The sequence below is a fragment of the Heloderma suspectum genome, chromosome 4, assembly GCF_057233095.1.
Source record: "Heloderma suspectum isolate Gila_16-S chromosome 4, 16-S_ref, whole genome shotgun sequence".
In the NCBI taxonomy this organism is placed as follows: domain Eukaryota; kingdom Metazoa; phylum Chordata; class Lepidosauria; order Squamata; family Helodermatidae; genus Heloderma; species Heloderma suspectum.
Window position 1 is genome coordinate 180,678,208 of NC_139461.1, and position 9,487 is coordinate 180,687,694.

Below are 9,487 nucleotides of genomic sequence, written 5' to 3' on the forward strand. Positions count from 1 at the left end.
ATGGTCAGCAGTCTCCAAACTCTGAGGCTGCCAAGTCTCCAGTGCAGGGTGGGAGGACTGTAGAGGCGATCTTTGCCTCCATGCTCCAGATGCCCTGCATTTCTGCTAGATGCCCTGCATTTCTGCTAGATGGATGATTTCACCCATCCAGCAGTGGCACTTCGGAGGGAGAGGGAAGGAGGCTGGGGTGACCATAGGATGCATTGTACTGCTTCCGCCCCGTCTCCTCCCCTCCCTGCCCCCAGGAATGGCCCCTTTCCCCTCATTAACACGTCTGCTGATGCACAATGCTTTGGGGGGAGTCTCTGCATGATCTCAAAAGCAGCAAGTGCTCACAAACAACTGCAAGTCAAAATGTTCCCAAGCTAAGCAATGCTATTCCTGTGCAGGATTGCTGAGAACAAGAGGTGCTGTAACATTAACAGCCATGCCCGTCAAAGGGAAGCAAGCAAGAAGCAAAGATAATAAGAGTTTTATCGCAGAGAGAGGCAAGAAATCAGGGATGGAAATAGCCTTGTTATGAAAGAGGGTTTATTCCACTGCTGAGGTCAGCAACAGCATTTGTGTGCTCACCTGTTTACTGCTTTTAATAGAAGCCAGAAGACTTAACTGCTGATTTGCAAAGAACTAATTTGCTAAGAGTTATTTCTGAATAACAAAGAATGGTTTGAAGACCTCAGATCGCTTTAAGGACATGTTTCTAATCTTCCAGACTCAGAACTAAATAGACGATTTCTAGGGGTGTAAGTATTCGAGGCTGATCTAAAATGAGGGCACATTTACCACTGTAGGGGTGGAAGGACAAGCGACGTTCAGGCTTGCTGAGGTTCAGTTTTTTTCTACTTGATGCTTGCTTTGGCTCCGTCTCACTCCCAGATGTGAGCTGATGCTGCTTCTCCTTCTCCTCCTTCCCCTCCTTCTCCTCCTCCTTCTTCTTCTCAGAAAAAGTGCACATTTTCAAAGAGGAACATGTGCATTTTCCCCAAGTATGCACTGATATGCACACTTTCTCCCCATTGATTAAAGTGTGAAAATGAGTCCATTCTTTTTAATGTGCGCTTTAAAATGAGTCCATTCTTTTTAATGTGCGCTTTAAAATGCCCAATTTTCAAATAGGACACATTCTGTGAATGTGATTGGAAGCTTGAGGAATGCACACATTTTAGAAAAAGTGGCCGCACTCATTTTGGGGGTTGTGAGCAGGGCATGTTCAGCTGTTTTTCAGACAGCAGTGAAATTCTTGTACATCCCTACTTTTAGCACTCCCGTTTCAGTGATCTTTCGCTATAGGCTAAGAATGGGGGTGAGAGGGTTCACCCACTGTGCAGGGGCATCCTTTGTTCTGAATGGGGAGAGGGAACACATCTCCATTATTGAGGCAGCCAGGCCAATGCTCAAGTTGTGCAGTGTTGCAGTGACAGTGAGGGCGGGCAATTAAGGGTGTCTCTACAGGAGCGAGTTATTGCACACTCATGACTGGTCACTCAAGGAAGTTTGCGGGTCCTTTACACAATGTTATCAACCTCCAGGGTGTCTCCCACACATTTTCCCCTTTATCCCACTTTCAAAAAGATTGGAGATAAGATAGTAATAAAATTTAATGGTGCCATAGTGGTGCCATAGCACCAGCGTATTGCTATGAACTTGCTGAGGAAGGACTTTCCTCAATTCAAACCATGTGTCTACCATGTAAATGCTTGAGCACATTTCTCAATCACAGGCTGATCAGAGGGAGAAGAGGGGAAGAGGGCGAAATGTCTCCCTGCAATGAAGGGAGACAGATCTGATCCCCCACCTCACCAAGCTCAGAATCAATGTCCTCTGTTGATTCAGAGCACCCCATTTATTTCAATGGGGCTTACTCCCAAGTAAGTGTGCCTAGGCTTGCAGGCTTGCAGCACAATCTTACATCTACTCAGAAATAAGTTGTAGCTTTCCTGGGGGCTGCGAGGAAACAGTACAGCACAAGTTAAGTGATGAAAACAGGACTCCCCTCACCTCTCCTTTGCATGCATGCCAAGAAGGGAGGGACGGAGGCACTCCCTCGATTCAAACCACGTGTCTGCCATGTAAAGGAGCTCATCCTAATCCCATAAGAAAACAAAATCAGAAATCCCAGGAAGGATGCATGTTTCTTCCTTAATGTAGAAACACCCTAAAACAGTCGGTGCTGGACAGGGGCCACCAGCTCAGTAGCCTTCACTGTTAGGACATATTCAAGTCCCTCACCCCCATTCTCAGAGTGAAGTCAGAACGGCAATGGCTTTGCTTGCCCTCAGTGATGTCATCATATAGCCAGACCTAATGGATTACATCATGCCGTGGCATCATCATTCTCCTCCTCTGCCACTTCATCTTTGGACTCTGAACATGTAGACACAGTGATTTCACTATCAAGTCAGCTTGCTTTTATTTTTCTTGCCATTTGCCCCTCCCACCCCACCCTGCCAAACCTACTTTTGTAACATCTTGCCTGAAAAAGTGCTCTGGAGATCTTGAAAGCTTGGACATTTTTTGTGATCTTTTGGTTGGCCTAATAAACTACGCTAATACGTTGTTTATTGATTACTGAATAAACCTCCTTGGGAGGATAATCTATCCTAAGGGGTGGTTTAAAACACCATGAAATACATAACTACATAAATACATAAAGCAAAGGGAGGGGGGAAAAAACCCTCTGGCCCGGGGCATTAGAAGAGAGGGGAAAGAAACAAAACAAAACAGGACATCTCTGACTCCTTTCTAAATTCATGTCCTGGGAAGCATCAGTGGAACAAAGCAGAAGATTTTCTTAAATCAGGTTGGGATGATGAGGCAATTGGAGGAATAATACATCCAAAATGGATCAGTGGGGATCTTCTGCTGGGGAACATTCAATCTAGCTGTGTCTTGGCTAGAGGGCCGAGGGAGGCTCCACCTTCCTCTAAGTCCTTTCTCTTAAATATTGTGCCCACTATAGTAATTGCAAGCCCTTCCGGGGGGAGAAAAACATGTACCGAGTTGGGGAAGAATATATTGCTGAGTGTGTGTCTGAGCTGCAGCTATGGTATAGTAAGTAGAATCATATCCACTGTGAGATTAAACATGTTTACATCTTGAAAGAAGGAAAGCGTTATGGTCAGCCTATTAACACTTCTGCCCGGCCTGATGTCAGCATCTGGCATCCTAGGTTGTTGAATCCCAGTGCACAGGCAGGGTATACCTGCCCTGACCCCGCATGCTAGCCTGCTGTGTTTGTGAGCGGCCATTTTAATTTTCCACAATGCCCCAGAGTGAAGCTGCATTAGGCACTCTGGGGCATTGTGGGAAATTCCAGCGGTGGTTCCTTGCTATCCTCAGAGTGCTACTGCTGACCAGCAGAGTCCAAGGGAGCCCCTGTTGTGGGAAGAGTCCCACCAGAGAGCACACACTGTGCCCATGATTTCCTCACCTCCAGAGCCAGCTGCTTCAGATCCAGTGGGGGACAGACTATGACAAAGCGAATGAATACAGACCACAACAGAACAGAGCAGAACATCCACCAGCACATAACACTGGGGTAAAATGAGGGTGCTTTTAGGGACAGAGGAGAAAAACGTTCAGTTCACATTTTAATGCAAATGTAACTAATTTCTCATTTTTGAACTGCGATGTAAGCCAAAACTCAGTTATCCTTTCAGTTTCACCTCTTTCTGAATTTTGCAATGGAGTTCTCTCCGATGAAAAAAACAATGCATACAAAAATGTGTATCTCAGAGAAAATAATGTTCAAAATATGCATTACATTAGGGAAATAGGTTGCCCAGAATGTGTATATAGGCAAAAATGCATGTATTAGGAGAAAGGTGCATAAAAATGCTTATGAACCTTCATGCAAACTTTTTAAAAAAAATTGGGATTTTTCAGTTCAGGAAGATCTGAACTCAAGATTGGAAAAATGAGAAACAGAAACTGATGGATTCATCTATCCTTTATGCTACATATACACTGTGCAATTGCTGGAGGATGTGATTTCATATATGCATCCATTGCACACAAGTATACCCAAGGTGCCTTTAAATCTACCTTCTTTGGTTCTGAAGATCTAAAGCAAAGGCATGATATGGTGACTACTCACTTCCTCTCCTTTCTTCCAGCTGTCCTGATTGGATTTCCAAGCTGGCTGTTCAGGCTGACTTCTAGTACAAGGGGTAGGCCCTTACAAGTGAGAAGCAAACAAATCCCAGGCTTTGTAAAAGACTTCATAAGGTCTGCGCACCGTATTAGAATACACAATGTTTTCAGGATGTCAGATTAGCTGCCGTCGGCTTCAGCGAAGCACATTTCTGCTACGGGCTTCTGGCACCCTGCCACAACTGACTTGCTTTTCATTCATCAAGTTCTACGGCATAGACTCTCGCTGGGCAACTGCTCTGCGTTGCTGCTGAAATCTCTTTATCACAGATTTGGGTGCCTTTCTAAGAGTCTATAATGCAGGAAAGGGTTTGCAATGCAAGGGGGGCGGGGAGAGAGGAGAGAAACAATGCTATTTATCAGCACGGGCAAGTCGCCTGCCAGAAAATGATACATTTCCTTATATGTAGCTGGAGTTTATCACCAGTTGATTTTAACTTCACCTTGCACTTATGCTGTGGTTTAGGATGACAGGCACACTTTTAATGTGTCTGCTCCATTTTATTCCATAAATACTTTGAGGATTTTTTTAACTGAAGTTGCAAAGTACATTGCCCCATGATTTAACAGTCAAAGCTTTGTTGTTGTTACAGTTCGATCCTCTCCGCCACACACACATTTTAATCAGTTTGGAAACATCATTAGCAGAAGGAATGCATATTTCAGGGACAAATTGTTTATATTAAGAGCGGTTTTTTTAAGGGATATTAGGTAATTCACAATGCAATCCTACATACATGTCTACTTCGAAGTAGGGATGGCATGGGTGCCCGATTCCATCTGGGAATCCAATGGAAACCCCCCTGCCTGCACTCCCAAGCCCCAGTCACTGAGGCCCGCTCCAGCTCACCCCCTGCCCACACTCGGTGAGTGGCTGCACTCAACCTGGCAGCCTTGTTGAGCTCTGTGGTCACCATTTTGGGGAAAATACAGTGTCAATCACAAAGAATACTCATATTCATGTATGTACGAAAATGCATATTTTTACAAAAATGCATTTTCATGCATATGCAAATGTGTACATTCACAAAAATGTGCACTTTCGTGTATACGCAAGTATGTGCATTCTGCGATTGTCATTTTATTTTTCCAAAAATGGCAACAGCAGAGCTCTACGAGGCTGCTGGGGTGAGTGTGGGCTGCTCGCCAAGCACAGGAGGGGCTTGAGCATGCTCCGGGGAATGGCGAGTGGGGGCAGGGCCTGGGCAGGCACCCAGATAACCTGGACAGGGGTGGGTTCGCACATCCCTACTTAGAAGTAGGTGTTTACCCCCTGGTAAGTGGCTGTAGAATTGCAGCTTTAATAACCACATTATTGTTATACACACCCAATCCAACACCATATATATGTATGTGTGGATGCATGTGTAGATAGAGAGATTAATTTTTAAAATAGTTTGAATTTTAATTTCAGAGAAGAAGTATGGGTTTCTCAAATTCTTATTGACATCTGAATATGCCCCTCTATCATTCTTCACAGGGGATGCCTCCATGAGTCATACTTTGACTTCCCTTGGAGCTCAGTTTGGTAGCTTAATGCACTTCAAAGCAATCTTAAGAGAGAGGTTCCCATAACCCATGGACAAGCAGAACAGCAATCCATTGCAGAATCCAGAATGAATGCAGCAACCCACTCTAAACATGCCCAGATGGTCTTCTCTACATCCTCCCCAAGGCCTCCACTGTGGTGTGGTGTCACTACCATCACTGCCCCCTCAACTCCACCTAACCACTAAATGGCTAAACAAACAGGTGAGCCTTGGATTTCTTTCAAAAACTTTAAGGCACCCGGAGGGGTTTCAAATTAGGGTACTCAGACTCAGGCTCCACTGCCTTACCTCCTGTGCTCTATTCAGCCACAAGACTTGCAAACAGTTCTGTGGTGCAGAGGTGCTTCCTAGGCTGCAGTACCAGGCTGGCTACCTGACTCAATTAGGGAACAATCTTATGCATGTTTAGACAGAAAAAAGTCCTACAACTCCCAGTATTTCCCAGCTAGCCATGCTGGCTGGGGAATGCTTGGAGTCATAGGACTTTTTCTGTCTAAACATGCATAGGATTGCACCCTTAGCTAATCCCAAGGATCAATCTCTACCAAACAGGCCCTAAAAGTCCCAGACTTGGGGCAATGTGTCTTACTAAAGGAGACTCTGCTTGGCTAAAACAAAGCCTAGGAACTTTCTCCTGCACAGCTGGCTTCTTGAATTTGCATCCTACCTGTCCATGCTCCAAGGCCTCCTGTCTGCCCTTGAATGTGGCTTTCTGCCTTGACTGTGTTACCTGCATCTGGCCTTCCTGCCCATTACTTGCTGCATTCTTGGAATATGACCTCAAGCCAATCTTGACTATTGACTTCTGGCTAGGGATGGCGCGGGTGCCCTATTCAGTCCAGGAATCCGGTGGAACCACCCCCGCCCACACCCCCAAGCCCTGCTTGCCGAGCCCCTGCCCTTGCCCAGCCCTTGCCCACGCTCGGCAAATGGCCTGCACTCACCCCAGTGGCCTTGTTGAGCTTTGTGGTTGCCATTTTTTGAGAAATAAAATGGCGATCGCAAAAATGCTCGTATTTGCGCACACACGAAAATGCACATTTTTCAACAAAAAGGCATTTTTGCACACACACAAATATGCACCTTCACAAAAATACTCATTTCACACATGCGAATATGCTCATTCACAAAATGTGCATTTTCATGCATACAAAGCCATGTGCATTTTTGTGATTGCCATTTTATTTTATTTTTTTTAAAAAATGGCAACCATGGAGCTTGACGCGGCCACTGGGGCGAGTGTGGTCTGCTCACTGAGCACTGGAGGAGCTTGAATGTGGTCTGGGGACTGGCAAGAAGGGATAGGGGCTGGGCGGGCATCCGGAGAACCCGGACAGGGGTGAGTTCACACAACCCTACCTCTGGCCCTTCTGACCTTTGGTTGACTCTTTCCTGCCCTGGGTCATGTCACTTGTATCTGGTCCCAACAGACTGACAAAGAGCTATCTGATGGACCTTGGAACCTGACTACTTGGGGAATGTGTTGGCAACATAAGAGGAAATGCATCACAAACAAAAGAGGAAGCAGATTGGCATAAAATCTGCATATACTGATTTATATGTATAGAGGCAAATTTAGAAATAATTACTATAATTTAAATCAAAATACAATACAGCTCTCCATAGTGGGGAAGACCATGACCAGGTGACCTTGTGCCTGCAGTCTGCTGCCTGAAGCTGATGGGCAACTTCAAGGCCCCTGTTCTTTTTACTTACGGGATTTTATCTGTAAACTGGACTTGGACTGGTGAGTCCTGACAGACCTTCAACTAGAGGACTGTCCTCTGTAAAGTAGGATGTTTGGCTACCCTGTTTGACTGTAACAAAGACCAGCACAGAACAGTTATGAATCCCCTCTTGGATGCTATTCAAGAGCCTCAGGGCTACTACTGAAGGCACTGCTTGTTGCCACTGCAATGGCAGATGTTACAGCTGATAAGCCCCTGTCTCACAATCTTCATCGGCGTAAAGATTCATATGGGGGAGGTGCTTTCTGAAGCATTCTTTCTTTTGAATTGAAACATGTGGTCTCTGATAGTCAGCATTAGACTAACTCTAATCAAGATGGCAGCCTTTAACTTATCAGCAACATTGTAGACTAGCAAGTGATATTTATTTGTTATTATTTATATGCTGTCCTTTATTGAAAAAGGTCCCCAAGGGAGTTTACATTAAAAAAGTCAATAAAAACATGAAATACGATCAGCATAAATACAAAGAGAACAAAACATTAATTAACAGTGCAATCGTATCCATGTTTATTCAGAGGTAGACTACACTGAGGTGAATGGACTTACTCCCAGGTAAATATGCATAGAAATGCAGCCTCAAACATCAGACTGAAGAACTGAATGAACAAGCTAACTCTTAAGTAAAATTATGGAAATTCAGATGTCAGTACTGTTACATGATAATGCAACCTTTATTATTCTCAATAAGCACAATATTACTAAGGTAATAACATGCAAAAGTATGTCTAATAGAGAGACATCAAATATATGAAAACTAGAACCTAGTTTAAAATAACACAGTGGAGTTGTATTCAGGCATACTAGTACATATTGAACCAAAGGGTTATGGGCGACTGTCTTCTTTGTCCATTGATTGTAAGCCGCTCCAGGAGCCTTTTTTGGCTGAGGAGTGGGATAAAAATACAATAAATAAATAAATAAATAAAGTAAGCGGGAACAGAATGCTTCACTTCTAGTCTTGATTTAAATAACTATTTGGATTAGAATACTTTCCTGACAGATTGCTATGGTAACTGGCTGGTAGTTATTAGCAACTTCCCTTATTTGACTATCTTGTGATACAGAAAGCGAGATGTGCAACACAAAATTAATTCCTATGTTAAGCCAAGTAGTTTCTGCACTGGTGCAAAACTAAACAGCAGAATGTCCCATGATCTGTATTTAATGGGCTTGCTAATGATCTAGCAAAAGAGTAAACAGCAAGGCAGTGGCAAAATTTGAGGATGGAAAAAAAATCAGGATAGTTAAGCACAAAATCATATGTGAAAAAGTATAGAAGGATTTTGCAAAATGAAGTGCCTGGGAAATTAAATAGCAGACAATATTCAACCTTGATAAGAGCTACACTTCAGGAAACTGAATTGATATTGGCAAAGAATACATTAGGACTAGGATGAATTTTCATGTGTTTCAATTTCCGTATTAACATTTGTCCTTTTGATGAGGGAAACTTTTCTTTAGAAATATAAGGGAACCTATGTGAAAAGAAGGGGGGGTTGAGGGTGTTTCATGGAGCTGTGGAGGAGCCAATAGATAGAGCCTAGAGAGGGATGAAACTGTCAATTTTGGGTTCTTACAGTTTTTCATTTCTATAATGTCAAGTTCTGTTCATCCTGAACTTTGATTAAAAAAAAAATCACATGTAAATTAGTACAAGTTTTTGGTGTTCAGTTCTCCAAATGCATGCATTTTTGTACTAAATTTTACCCAATATGCACATAGTTTACAAGCACTTTTCCTAACGTAAACCATGTTAGGCTCATGGTACCAGATGAGAGCAGAAGATAGTACCTGGCCAGCCAGAAGAAGTCTCTGGAGGTGCTTCAGAATGTGCAAGAAGGGTATGCAAGAATGTGCAAGAACGTGCAAGATGGGTATGACCTCAGCATGACTTGGTGAGACTTTATAAACTTTATGACACAGCACAAAGAGGTAAATCAACCACCATAGTCACATGGTCTTTTATGGAAAGATTTATTGGGTTAACAGAGTATAAACTGATAAAGAGACGAGATCAGACAAGCAACATAGTTA